Here is a 13424-nt window from a genome sequence, read left to right as displayed (position 1 = left end):
GGGGCATGAGAGGGAAGCAGCGGTTGGGAAGGGAGTGAGACAGGGTTGTAGCCTCTCCCCATTGTTATTCAATCTGTATATTGAGCAAGCAGTAAAGGAAACAAAAGAAAAATTTGGAGTAGGTATTAAAATCCATGGAGAAGAAATAAAAACTTTGAGGTTCGCCGATGACATTGTAATTCTGTCAGAGACAGCAAAGGACTTGGAAGAGCAGTTGAACGGAATGGATGGTGTCTTGAAGGGAGGATATAAGATGAACATCAACAAAAGCAAAACGAGGATAATGGAATGTAGTCGAATCAAGTCGGGTGATGCTGAGGGTATTAGATTAGGAAATGAGACACTTAAAGTAGTAAAGGAGTTTTGCTATTTGGGGAGCAAAATAACTGATGATGGTCGAAGTAGAGAGGATATAAAATGTAGACTGGCAATGGCAAGGAAAGCGTTTCTGAAGAAGAGAAATTTGTTAACATCGAGTATAGATTTAAGTGTCAGGAAGACGTTTCTGAGAGTATTTGTATGGAGTGTAGCCATGTATGGAAGTGAAACATGGACGGTAAATAGTTTGGACAAAAAGAGAATAGAAGCTTTTGAAATGTGGTGTTACAGAAGAATGCTGAAGATTAGATGGGTAGATCACATAACTAATGAGGAAGTATTGAATAGGATTGGGGAGAAGAGAAGTTTGTGGCACAACTTGACCAGAAGAAGGGATCGGTTGGTAGGACATGTTCTGAGGCATCAAGGGATGACCAATTTAGTATTGGAAGGCAGCGTGGAGGGTAAAAATCATAGGGGGAGACCAAGAGATGAATACACTAAGCAGATTCAGAAGGATGTAGGTTGCAGTAGGTACTGGGAGATGAAGAAGCTTGCACAGGATAGAGTAGCATGGAGAGCTGCATCAAACCAGTCTCAGGACTGAAGACAACAACAACATATATATGAGAGAGAGAGAGAGAGAGAGAGAGAGAGAGAGAGAGAGAGAGAGAGCTGAAACAAAATGTACTCACCACAAAACAGCATCCTGGATTCTGGACTCCATTATGCCAACAGCCATGATGACAAAATCGAGCATTTTCTTAAAGTATGTGCCGTCCCCGAGACACACTGAAAAAGCCAAGTTACAGTGAACATCAGACAGCATATATAAATCCAGCTGTGGAGATTCAGTGCATTAACGATAATTTTTTAGAATTGTGCATACGTAACAAAAAATTAATAACTGAGCATTGATAGGAATTTCTGGATTTCAGCCACTCAGATCTGGTGCCAGTTATCTTCACTGTTCATCAAAGTGGGGTCAATTGTCATCATGGCAGCTGAGTATCTTTTGGAATAGGAAACAAAGCTGGAGAAGGCAATTGTCTGATTATCTCAAGTAAGACCTACCCCGGACAGTGAGGGAGAAAGAGCTTCTCACAATTTAAGAGGGCACATATTTATGGAAATGAAGTACAAGGGTTGTGTTGTGCAGTCTCAGATATAATTGACTCATGTAGCAGGATGCTTAGGAGTAAGAAATCAATTACACTGCTAGCACTGTATTTTCTTAAACTGCACAACCGATTTCAAGATAAAAGCTATCCAATACTTTAAACTAAGCTGTACATACTTAAAACACTATGAGATGTTGCTTATCATCTAATAAGGCATAACGCATGGTGATGAAATTGTTTAACAAACTGCCATTTTATACAAAACAGTTTAAAAGGGAAGCTTCTCTCGCTAGTATTTTACTAAAAAGTATGTGAATAGTATTAAAGAATTCCAATGACAAACAGATATTCTTCATTAGCACCATATTATAAATGATTGAAGTATATTAATTTTTAATCTGATCCCACAAAGTTAAGACATTAATTGTAATGCTGTGAGTGTACAGAATTTTAAAAAAAATTAAATTAGTGATTTCTGCCATATGCATTGTAGGCGTGAAGTTTTCTGCACTCTTATCATCTACAAATGAGCAAGTGTGTGTGTGTAATGAATGTTGTTATGGTGGCTACTGTGATGTTTTGTGTTAGTTGAATACTTGTTTAGGACAGTATGGTGTGGCTGGAGTTCAACAGCAGATGTCCTTACATCACAGCACATGCTGCATGCGGCTACCCACACTGCACAGACTTCTTACAATGAACTTGGAATAAAGTAAACTATAAGAGTCACTATTTCAAAAACAAGAGTCACAATTTGAATCTAATCTTGTATTTTCTTACGTATAGTAAACAAATAAATATATGTATCTTGTCAGTCTTAGCTATAATGAAAGATGACATATGCTATGGAGAAGAGCTGCATCCAAAACTATTGGCAGTTTAAAATCATAGCAGTGAAAGACCCAACGAGAGAAATTTTTTCAAAAAAAGAGAGGAGGGGAGAAGAATGCTACAGTCAGTAGTGTATGCAGTGGGGGCAGCAGCGTTGTGGGGACAGGAGGGGAGGGTATCGACGAGATCTGCTCAAAAAATTCCAAAACATTCGTAATTTCGCACCAATGGAGAGTCGGAGCAAAATGCGATTGGCATTCCTGCACACGCCTGTGTTTAATATGTAACTGCCGGAAGTTTCATTGTTGTATGTCTATCAGTTATTGTTCTGTGCTGTATTGAGTAGAACATTGTGTAGCACAGTTTTTGAACTTCGAGATGGCAGTTAGAGGAGCAACACGTCTGCATTACATTCCTCAAGAAAACCTTTACAGAGACACGCACCAAATGATGCAGGAAGGCTACAGTGGTGAGTGCTGAAGCCATACTCAGTGTTACGGATGGTTCACACGGTTTAAAGATGATGATCGATCAGGACACTCTTCGATACCTACCGACGACAATGTCAGGAACTGTGTGAACCAATTGAAGACAGACTGTCAGAGAGATCGGAAAAAAATGTAGCTTTTCATTGGGATCATCTCACGAAACCCTGCCACAGCATCTCGGAATGTTTTGTACTAATTAAGCAGATAACATATTGATTTAATATTATTGCGCACTTTTAATTTTTAAGAGGTGATCCCAATTTCATGTCCGCCTTCCTTTAATTAACCTGCATTCAAGTAATTTACAGTGCAACAATCACAGCAGCCGATGCAGCCAACGATGCCATTATGTGGCAATATTAACTTATTAAATTTAGCGGAAGCGAAAAACTCGCCCACTATTAACACAATATACATTTTTTTCCATAGCCGCCAGACGTTGCAGAAAATCCGTAGCTTTAAGATTCTTATTTTCAGTATCACAGCCGAGAGCAAGAGCCAGGACTCCGACTACAATGCAATGGTTAACAAAGGTAAGAAGAAATTCTCTCTCTCTCTCTCTCTCTCTCTCTCTCTCTCTCTCTCTCTCTCTCTCTCTCTCGTGTGTGTGTGTGTGTGTGTGTGTGTGTGTGTGTGTGTGTGTGTGTGTGTGTGTGTGTGTGTGTGTGTGTGTGTAACTCAAGATTTTTTGCTTTAAAGTGAGCTGACTAGCCAAGGAAATTAATATGAAACGCTTATTCCATTGTTCAACTCATATGCTCACGTTTTAAGATTCAGCGAGTCTAACATTCATTAACGTAACAAAAACTTAAGATTAATATTGTTAAAAAGGAGAACTTCACAAAAGCATTTAATTGTAAATCAAAATTAAATGAAATATTTTGATTCAGGCCCACCACGTAATTCAATAACAATAAACATTACCGATAAATAATAAATTAAATTACGACGGCCGACGGATGCGAGACCGCTGAGTTCATCCCACAGCTCACAGGTCGAGTCCAGAAAGACCTTCCCATTGTAATCTATGAAGAGCTTTTGGATCGTGCATACGATAATGAAATAGTACTTAAGAGAATCTTAACTGGTGACGAGACACAGGTTTACGCATTTGATGTCGAGACCAATGTTAAATCTTCACAATGGGTCAGGAAAGGTTCTCTAGGGGGGGAGGGGAGAAAAAAAATCATCAGGTCAAGTCAGATGCCGAGGCCGTGCCGATAGTCTCCTACGACCTCGAAGGATTAATTTATCACGAATTCACACCACAGGGAAAAACTATCAATCGGTAGTACTATCGAGACGTGCCGTGGCCTCTGCGAGAAGGAAACGGCCCGAAATACGGCGAGACAATTCGCGGCTGTCGCATCCCTGTCTGTGTGCAACTACTGTACAAAAACAATATCACTACGCTGCCTCCCTCCGTACTCTCCAGACCTGCCCCTACGATTTTTTTTAAATTTCAAACTCGAAAACCCCACTGAAAGGGTGAAGATTTGCAACGATAGACGAGATAAAATTCGCAGATGGCACTTTGCACAATCCAGCAAGAAGTGCACCGAGACTGCTTCTGGGAGGGGAAACAGCACTGGGAGCGACGTATCCACTGTGACAGAGAGTATTTCGTGGGAGACCGTGCGCAGTAAGCAAAAGGTAAGGGTACAAAAACTTTGTGGACAAAGTTTCAGAATTTTTTTGAACAGACATCTTACATCTACACTACCGTGGCAGAAGGTACATCCCACTGTACGGTTATTAAGGCTTCTTCCCGTTTTATTTGTATATGCGGGATGTGGAAAGAACTTCACTGCTCGTTCACGATATTTGAATAAATGGAAGTCTGAAAGTTTTTTAAAGCACTTTTTGTATTTACAAATGTAAGTGGTGTGCGTGTGTGCAGTGTGGGAGGTCAGTGTCGTGCAATCCCAGAGAAATCTTCACACGAGTATTTCGTCTTTCACGAACTGAAATTTTTAGATCTAATCCTGCTTAGCACTAACAATTGAAACACTCGTACTGCGATCTTTTCTAAGAGTTTTACTCTAGTTATCGACAGAAAAATTGTAACGCATATAATATGTGGCAACTGCCGATGTTCGAGTCAGGGGTTATGAAATCATTACCAGACTATCTTCAATATCTGTATCAGTATTCTCTCTATTCGAGACATTTTACTGTATATCACAGAAGGTTTTATGGAATTAACAGTACATTTAACAATGTTACATACACCGTACTGAACAATACAGATAGGGAAAGTTTTGCAGCACAATTCGACAAATCAATAATTTAGTTCCACTAGGTTCAATATTAGATACACTGTTTCTAATACGTAAATTACCTCCCATTTAATTCCGATCAAATGCCACACGAAGCAAATGAGCTAGTGTGATTTGGCATAACAACATTAGCACCACACACTATATCCTCGCCACAAAGCAACTCACACTCGCTCGGATTTCGGCAATGCGTGCAGTCGGAAAATTCTTGTTACCTCCAGCTGCTCATTTGGATAATTTTTTGAATAATTGGGAAGCCTTTTCACAAGCACATACTGAATAACCTGCAGCTCCAATTTCTGAAACCTTCCTCAATTCGGTCTCCAGAAAGTTTGGCATGTAAAACTAGCTTTCTTTTAATTTATTATTTATTTGACTCCTACGAACATTCACTTCTGTGACATCAAACTTTCTTCCTGCTGCAATGATGTTTGTTGTTTGTACAAGACGAATAACCATTATCTTAAAAGCAGTTTTGTGTTGCCTGTGTGAATCGGCAGAAACTGCACAACTTTGGCCAAAAACCGTGCCTCGTCATTTGCTGTCAACCTTGAAAATCGACAGTGCTGTTGAGCTGTACTTGCTTTAGTGTTGTTCTCGAGTCTAACACTTCATTTTTTTATGCCCATTCCTAGTGTTCTGTGCAAAAATATTTATGTTAGAATTAATTTGTTTCTTGTAGATATACATACTACTGCTGAGTATTTGCCCACTTGTGAAGTCTGCATATAAAATCAGGCGAAATGCTATTCAGAGGTGGTAGATGTTCATAAAAGTGCACAGGACACGTGATGCCCTACCACGATTGGTAGCACGAATGAAAGTTGCTTCCACTGTGCCCCATCCTACCCTTCAAAATCATCAAACTGAAGCAGTGCATGTCATCAACTACCAAAGCTGCTTCTGTGAATACAAAATCCTATCCACAATTCAGTGCGTACGTTAAGTCCGGGAACACTTTCAATTATTTATTGCACAAGAGTCAAACACTGCACTGATATCATACATATGTCACTTTGAAGAGAAACCCTGAAAGATTTTTTCACTTATATCGCCACAGCGTAGTTTGGTAATTTGCCGATAGTCAGTGCTAATCGGAAACACGGTGAGTTCAGGAGCGGAGCTGTGTGTTGGAGCTTGCCAAAAGCAAGTGTGCTACAGCTGTTCAACTGATGTGTACAACTAAGTACGGAAAGAAGCCACCAACAAAGAAGACCATTTACCACGGGCACAACAAAATCGTTACGGCGGGTTGCTTGTGCCTGGCAAGGCCCAGAGTGAGTGAACTGAATGTGGAGTGCGTACGAGAGACATTCGTAAAGAGGCCAAAGAAATCTGTGCGTCGTGCATCCCGTGAACTCGAAATGGCTCCAGTGGCAGTGTGGAAACTCCTGCAACGGAAGCTGTCTATGAAACCATTCAAATTGGAGCTAGTGCAGAAGCTCAATGACGATGAGAAAGACAAGCATTTTGAGTTTTGTTTGCGGTTGCAACAACTGAAGGAGGATGGGGATGGCATTGTTGATTGATTGATTTTTAGCAACGAAGCCACTTTTCTCACTAATGGGAAGTCAACAGAAATAATGGTCGAATCTGGGGTACAAAGCATCCACACAAATGCACTGAATTCGAGTGCGATTCGCCAAAGGTAAATGTTTTTTTAACCTCGTCACGTCGAAAACTGTACAGGCCGTTCTTCTTCGCCGAGAGCACTGTCACCGGATATTCCTACTCGGACGTGTTGCAGCAATGGCTGATGCCTCAAATGCAATCGGACTCCCCGTTCATCTTTCAGCAGGCTGGGGGCCCACCCAATTTTCATCGTGAAGTTTGTGGGCACCTGAACACGGAACTGCCACATCGACGGATCGGCCGTGCTACAGAAGGGGACAGCTGTTTCACGAAATGGCCTCCCCGATCACCAGATCTCATTCCCTGTGACTTTTTTCTGTGCGGACACGTTAAAGATCTGGTGTACGTACCACCTCTACCACGTGATGTAGCCGAGCTCCGGGAGAGAATACGGGAAGCAACTGCCACAGTCTACGATGCCACGCTGGGACGGGAATGGCAAGAATTCGATACCGTATCGACGTATGCCGCGCCATTCGTGGCTCGCGTATCAAATGTTTGTGAAAAAACTGTGGGATAATTCGTGCCCATTTATATTTTACTTATGTTAGTGTCATTTGCCTTGTGCACATTAGGAAATCAGTTCGTATGTCTTAGATCGATTCTTTAGCAGAAAAGGAACCAAATGAAGCTTGTGGAAACTCATTAAACCATCGCAGTGTAGCACTGTCCACATCGTCAGCAGCAGACGTCTTCATTCTTTCCTTGAAGGGTTAAATTTGCCACCTACAAAACTTTCTTCAATTTCTTTTCATGTTTTAAGGAATGTAGCTAACATTGATTCTGCAAGTCCATACTTCCTCGCCATGTCTACTTGTTTCATTCCACTATCAATGTCTTTGAAAACCTCCATTTTTGCCTCCAACCTTATTTGTTTCCGAGTGCGAGCCACTGTCCAAACCTTAGCGAAGTCCAAAGTGTTTACATCAACTAAAAACATTCACAGATTGCAAAAATCACGGAGATAAGCTGCATATGAACCAAAAAGACACTTCTGTCTGCTACTGAAGCTCAACAATGGACAAACTAAACACTCGTTCAAACAAAGGAGCTCTCTGACATTGGTCGGTCAGGACAGCTCGCCCGCGGCTGTACGCTACGTATTCTCTTTACCGCTAGAATAAATACAGTATTGTAGCATGTAGTGAAGCTTCTAGAAATAAAGTGCCAAAAGTCTTGCCTAATCAACTAGGGCCATACAAAATTATCGCTGTACCCGGGTTAACGTCGTATTGGTAATCGTTATACGGAGGTTTGACTGTACAATGCATTGTATAAGATTAAATACCATGATACATGAAGTCATCCCCCAGAAACAAATCCACTTTAAGAAATTTTATTCCCCAAGAAAAACTTGGACAGTTATATGTAAGCTCTTCAGCTACATGATATTTTTTTATTTATTTACTCATGTCCAGGGTAGCTACATGATATGATAAATGGTTTAGCACATCTGGTGAATTTTCTGGATTTTGGGCACAGAATCAGGGACCTTAGCCTAACAAATTGCAAGATGCAGGTATGCCAACATTTTGCAGCTGAGAGAGCTTACTGCAATTGAAAAGTTGGGTTAACTTGTAAAAAAAAGGCACAAATATGTCAAGATGTTTTAATTTAAATGACCTTAAAGCTGCCAGATAAATCAAAAAGCTAGTTCCCTACTTTTACATCTCCAGCTCTGCCCAAAGGATGTTCACCCTTTTTTGTGCTACGATAGCTTTTTCATTGCAGTTCTCAACTTGTACTCAACCATAATTTCGACTTTAGACCACCATAGCTTGGCAACCAATGTCAATTATTGTTGACTAAGGCTTATACTGTGGTATTGGATGAAGCTTTCACAAGACAACATGACAATCATTAATTGCATTCATTTGTCTCTAACAAAATTTGGTCTGATTCGCCCAAGTTTGAAAAACAGAAACAACGCGGAAAAAAAATCATTGCACGTAGAATCTGACTAAAGCTAGACTTTTAAAGCAATGTTTAAATTTAATCATAAGAATGCATTTTTAATTTTTTTGAATCACTTTAAACCACTTCCACACACTAGTTCACATAAGAATGAATTTAACATGCTACACATTTAGCTCGATTTCAATCCAGCTGATCTCGACAATGGATAAATATTATGTGATAAAAAAATTTCATTTTGAGTTTATCCATTTATCTACCTTAATGCAAAGTTTGTACCAATTTGTAAAAATTTAAATGTAGACACGGCGTGGTTCAAAAACCTTCCAGAAAAACATGTTTTTGGCATGTAAAATCTGAACGCTGCACATGCAAACAGTGCCATTAGCTAAGCATTAATTTCAGCCCAATTAACATCTTTTGCAGAACAAATTAACCGAGTCCCACAATTTGCCTGGGCAGCATCTATGGCTCGTTGTTCAAACCTTGCTTAATACACTATAACATAGCTGCAGTAAGACATATGTTCAAATGGCTATACAAACTGCTGCTGGTACAGGCTCAACTGTAAATTTTTTTATCCCCTGTTCCTAGCTCAACTAGGACCTGAGCAGCAAGATCCCTCCCTCCCCACCTCCCAAACCGTGATTCTGCACACAGCATTTTCAAATGTATTTGTTACAGCACTTCCACACTTATTATTACGGTTCAGTGGAATATATAGTGAAAGAGTTTCCTATTAGTGAAAAGTGCCCCAATTAAGCTTAGGAAGTGTTACATCATTGAAAAACATTAACTTTCTCTAAAATAACGAACTATGAACAGTGAGCAAAATAGCTACATTTGATCGCTTGACTTCAAATTTAATCTCTGTGGTGATTTAAGTAATTGATATCACTATCTGAACTGATATCGCTATACGATGGAAAGCCAGCATTTCAGACCAGGATGTTGGAGGTGGCAGACGTGTTGCACACATTGTAAAAAAAAAAACTGACTTCTGCATCCAAAACTTTATCTGTGAATGCAAGATAATTCTGTATTTATCAAATGATACATTTGGGGCAAAAAATTTTGTTTTATAGTTGGGTAAATACAGTAATACAGTTGAGAATGTTAGTCATCATTTGAACCCATGTTCACTACCATTTCTCAAGATTTCAAAACGTACCATAAGTTACCCAAAATAAAAGTGTTATATGCATTACCTATATAGTGAATATAAATGTTTCATGTGCGCGCACGCACACACACACACACACACACACACACACACACACACACACACACACACACACACAGAGAGAGAGAGAGAGAGAGAGAGAGAGAGAGAGAGAGAGAGAGAGAGAGAGAGAGAATATGCTGAAATTGAATGTACTCACCACTGAACAGCACCCTGGACAATTTAATTGTTCTGGGCTCTGCGATGCCAATAGCCACAATGATCAATGATCGAACTGTGCATTTTCTTAACATATACAGGGTGTCCCAAAAACATAGATAACACTTAGTATGTTGTGCAGGAAGGCACAATGATCGGTTTTCAAGAAGGAACCCATATCCAGTAACACACGGCTCGGGTGCTGGAGAGTGTCTAAAACTGAGACGGGTACGTGTTCCAGTTACGTCAATCGGTCCAACATGAGTAGCACGTCATGCTCTCTACATTAGAAACAGGGTTTGCACTGTGTACCTCCTACGTCAATGCAGAGTGTACATTGGCGGGCTGAGCCTCACGCACACGAGCCCGTACGGACGGTTGTCTTTCGAGTATTTTAGTCGCTCTGCACTCCAGCAATAAGGTCCTCCACATTACACGTGCACTGTACACCGTACTCTTCATATTACCTAACAAAAACTAGTCTAAAGGTTTCAGATCTGCCTACTGTGCTGGCTACGGAACGGTTCACCCCTACAGATCCGTCAATAAGAGTACGCGATATTTGGGTGATTCTGCACGTCGGCATCTAAGTGTGCCGGAGCTCTGGCGTATGACAGCCACGAAGATTTAGTGGCACTACATCCGATAGGGTAGACAACACATCTCTACTTTATGTGAGGTAGACCGGTCCTCTTAGTCTGGCAGTAGTTGTGGCCCCACGGTAATACTGACCCTGTGTTGACGATTTTGAACCGTGTGCATATGGATTTTCATCTGCTCAAAAGTGCATGTTGTTTAGGCTTAATATGCCATACCTAGGAAATGTGCTTTCATCTAGAAATGGTACCAAGCTCAGGAATTGTGGCCGGAGTATGCATTGTTGAAAAATACCATTGCACGAATTTCATCCGTCGTGGCTAGTCTTCTGGCTGTAATGCCTGGACTTTTAGTAGACGGTACAAATTCACGGACAACACGTCGTGCAGCACCCTTACCCGTGTACAGCACCTGTGCCACCTGCCAATTGCCGGTGGCGGTTTCTCTTCAAAATTTGTCGGCAAATCCTCCTCCAATTTTAGTGTCCGAGCCGAGTGTTTAAGACCCACATTACATTTCGGCACCTACCAGAGGAAAAATAATGTACTGGGGATAGTATTGGCAAGTACCGAGCACAAAGTGCTACTACTTTATGAGGGGGAGGAGGGGGGCAGGGGGTCAGAAAAGGGGGGCGGGAAGAAAAAGAAAAACCACCACGAGAAATTCGTCACAACATTGGGAAATTTGTTGTAACGTCTTTATTTCTTACTATTTTTACACGACATTTTGATCGGATTCGAAGTATTCTCCACTGACCACACACACTCCCCCAAACGATCCTTTCATTGTTGAAAATGGTTTTTAAACTCACTTATCAGGATGTTCTTTATGACTACAAGTGATTTTTGTTTTAGCTCCTCCACAGCAGCAAAACAGCTTCCTTTCATGTCCGTTTTGAGCCTGGGGAACAAAACAACATCCAGTGAGTACTGGGGAGGAGGGGGGGGGGGGGGGGTTGCAGGGCAGGGGAACACAATAAGTGCTATGCCATTTTCGGTCAAAAACTGGTTTGCGGAGAGCGCAGTGTAGGCCGGCACGTCGTCATGGAAGAACCAGTCGCCTGTGCGCCGAAGAGTTGCCGTTTTCTTCCGGATACTCTCCGTCAGTTTTTCAAAACTTCTGAGTAGAAATGCTCTTGACAGTTTGACCAGGGAGAACTAACTTATGGGCACAACACCTCTGCTCCGTGTCTGACTTCACTCGTGACCCGTTTAGGGACGAGGAGAGCCGCTCCTCATCCACTGTCTCGACTGCTGCTTTGTTTCAGGGCACAGACGTAACACCACAATTCACCACCAGTAATCACCTCGGAAAAATTCAGGGTCCTCTTTGAGCCGATTCTGAAGCTCAAAACACGCCCGAAGTTCACACTCCCTTTGATCGTCTGTGAGAAGGCGAGGACAAATTTGGCTGCAACCATTCTCATACGCAAATCTTCGAATAAAACCCCCCGAACTGAACTCCGTCACATTCCAGACATCTCACAGAGTCTATCACTCGTTCGGTAACGGTCTTCACAAATGAGGGCACTGACTTAACGTTTTAGTCACTTCTTGACATTGAGGGGGCATCCTGGATGGGTCGGTATTCAATTGGCATTTCTCCATTTTTAAAACTTGAAATCCACTCTTAGACTCTGGTTTTACTAAGGGCAGCAGCCCCGTAGGCCGGCTTAAGCACTAAAATAGTTTCCACAGCCAATTTCCCTAACGAGAAACAAAATTTCACAGCCGCGTATTCCACTCGACAATCTGGCATCACATTTTTGCCAAAATGGAAAAAAAGGCAATTTAAAAAAAAAAAAAAAAAAAAAAAAAAAAAAAAAAAAAAAAAAAAAAAAACACCACCCCTCACAGGTGGACCAGTGCACTCACAGTGACAACTTCGCAAACTGACTCAGGTGGCATGACCGTAACGTACTTTGTAAAAACAATGTGTTCCCCCACTCTCCCTCCCACTGCAGCCCAATTGCCCCCCTCCCCCCACCCACACACACCTCAGGCAGAGAATACCCACGTGCAACTTTCCAGCTTCTCTGCAGTGTCTCTCAATGGCCATGAAAGTGGTATACATCTGTTTGGGAAACTTTCCACATACAATCTTGCAGCAGCTTCTCCACTGCAATCCGCTTTGCCATTTGCAAGCGCCATGTCGGTCATTTCCAGAACTGTCACACTGCTGTCAAGAATGTCACTGCACTCGCATACCACACAAGGTCCATAAAGGATGCACTCGCATACCACACAAGGTCCACAGTAGGATGCACACAAGGGCCGTGTGGAGGAATGTAGCGTACACTTTCAGGTCGTCCATCCGAACTACAGACGGCTCGAGGGTTGCAAACCTTCCGTATTCATATACCAAAAAGGAATCAGAACGAAGGATCACAACTGTTCGTTTTCTGACTGATGCACTCCGGCACCGAAACTGTGCATTGTCGGATACGGGTCCTTCTTGAAAAATGATTAGTTTGCCTTTCTGCACAACATAGTAAGTGTTGTCAGTGTTTTGTTTGGACACCCTGTATAGTGTACACCAGACGTGCTGCAAAAGGGAGGTAACAGTTAACATCAGAGAATATTTACAATTCCAGCTGTGCTGTTACTATGCAATAAAGATGATTTCTGAGCTGCTAACGATTATGCACACACAACAACAAAATATGTAACTAAGAACTAAGTAAGAATAACTACGAATCAGTAGTTTCTGGATTTCAGTCACTCAGATCTGGTGCCAGTTTTCTTCACTGTTGGTTTAAGCAGAGTCTACTTTGTCATCATGGCAACTGAATACTTTTTGCAATAGGAAACTGAAAGCTGGAAAAGTCAGTTATCTGTGTATTGAAAGTGAGCAAGATTCACAG

General features: G+C 41.5%; 1 long non-coding RNA gene across 3 annotated transcripts in view; it reads right to left on the bottom strand.

Annotated features, from left to right (window-relative positions):
• The window catches only part of LOC126108607 (uncharacterized), a 78132-nt gene that overhangs the window by 14877 nt on the left and 49831 nt on the right, over window positions 1–13424 (bottom strand). Inside the window, exons 1-2 of one of the 3 annotated variants that reach the window (XR_007523564.1) lie at window positions 9966–12365; window positions 1014–1110 (exon numbers count right to left, since the gene is read on the bottom strand). This is a non-coding gene — a long non-coding RNA (uncharacterized LOC126108607). Of the gene's footprint in view, window positions 1–1013; window positions 1111–9965; window positions 12366–12552; window positions 13106–13424 lie in introns of those variants that run through there. The other 2 variants (XR_007523566.1, XR_007523565.1) reach the window with 2 other exon arrangements.

This window comes from Schistocerca cancellata, chromosome 11 (genome assembly GCF_023864275.1).
Source record: "Schistocerca cancellata isolate TAMUIC-IGC-003103 chromosome 11, iqSchCanc2.1, whole genome shotgun sequence".
Lineage (NCBI taxonomy): Eukaryota > Metazoa > Arthropoda > Insecta > Orthoptera > Acrididae > Schistocerca > Schistocerca cancellata.
This window is presented reverse-complemented; position numbering and strand designations above follow the sequence as displayed.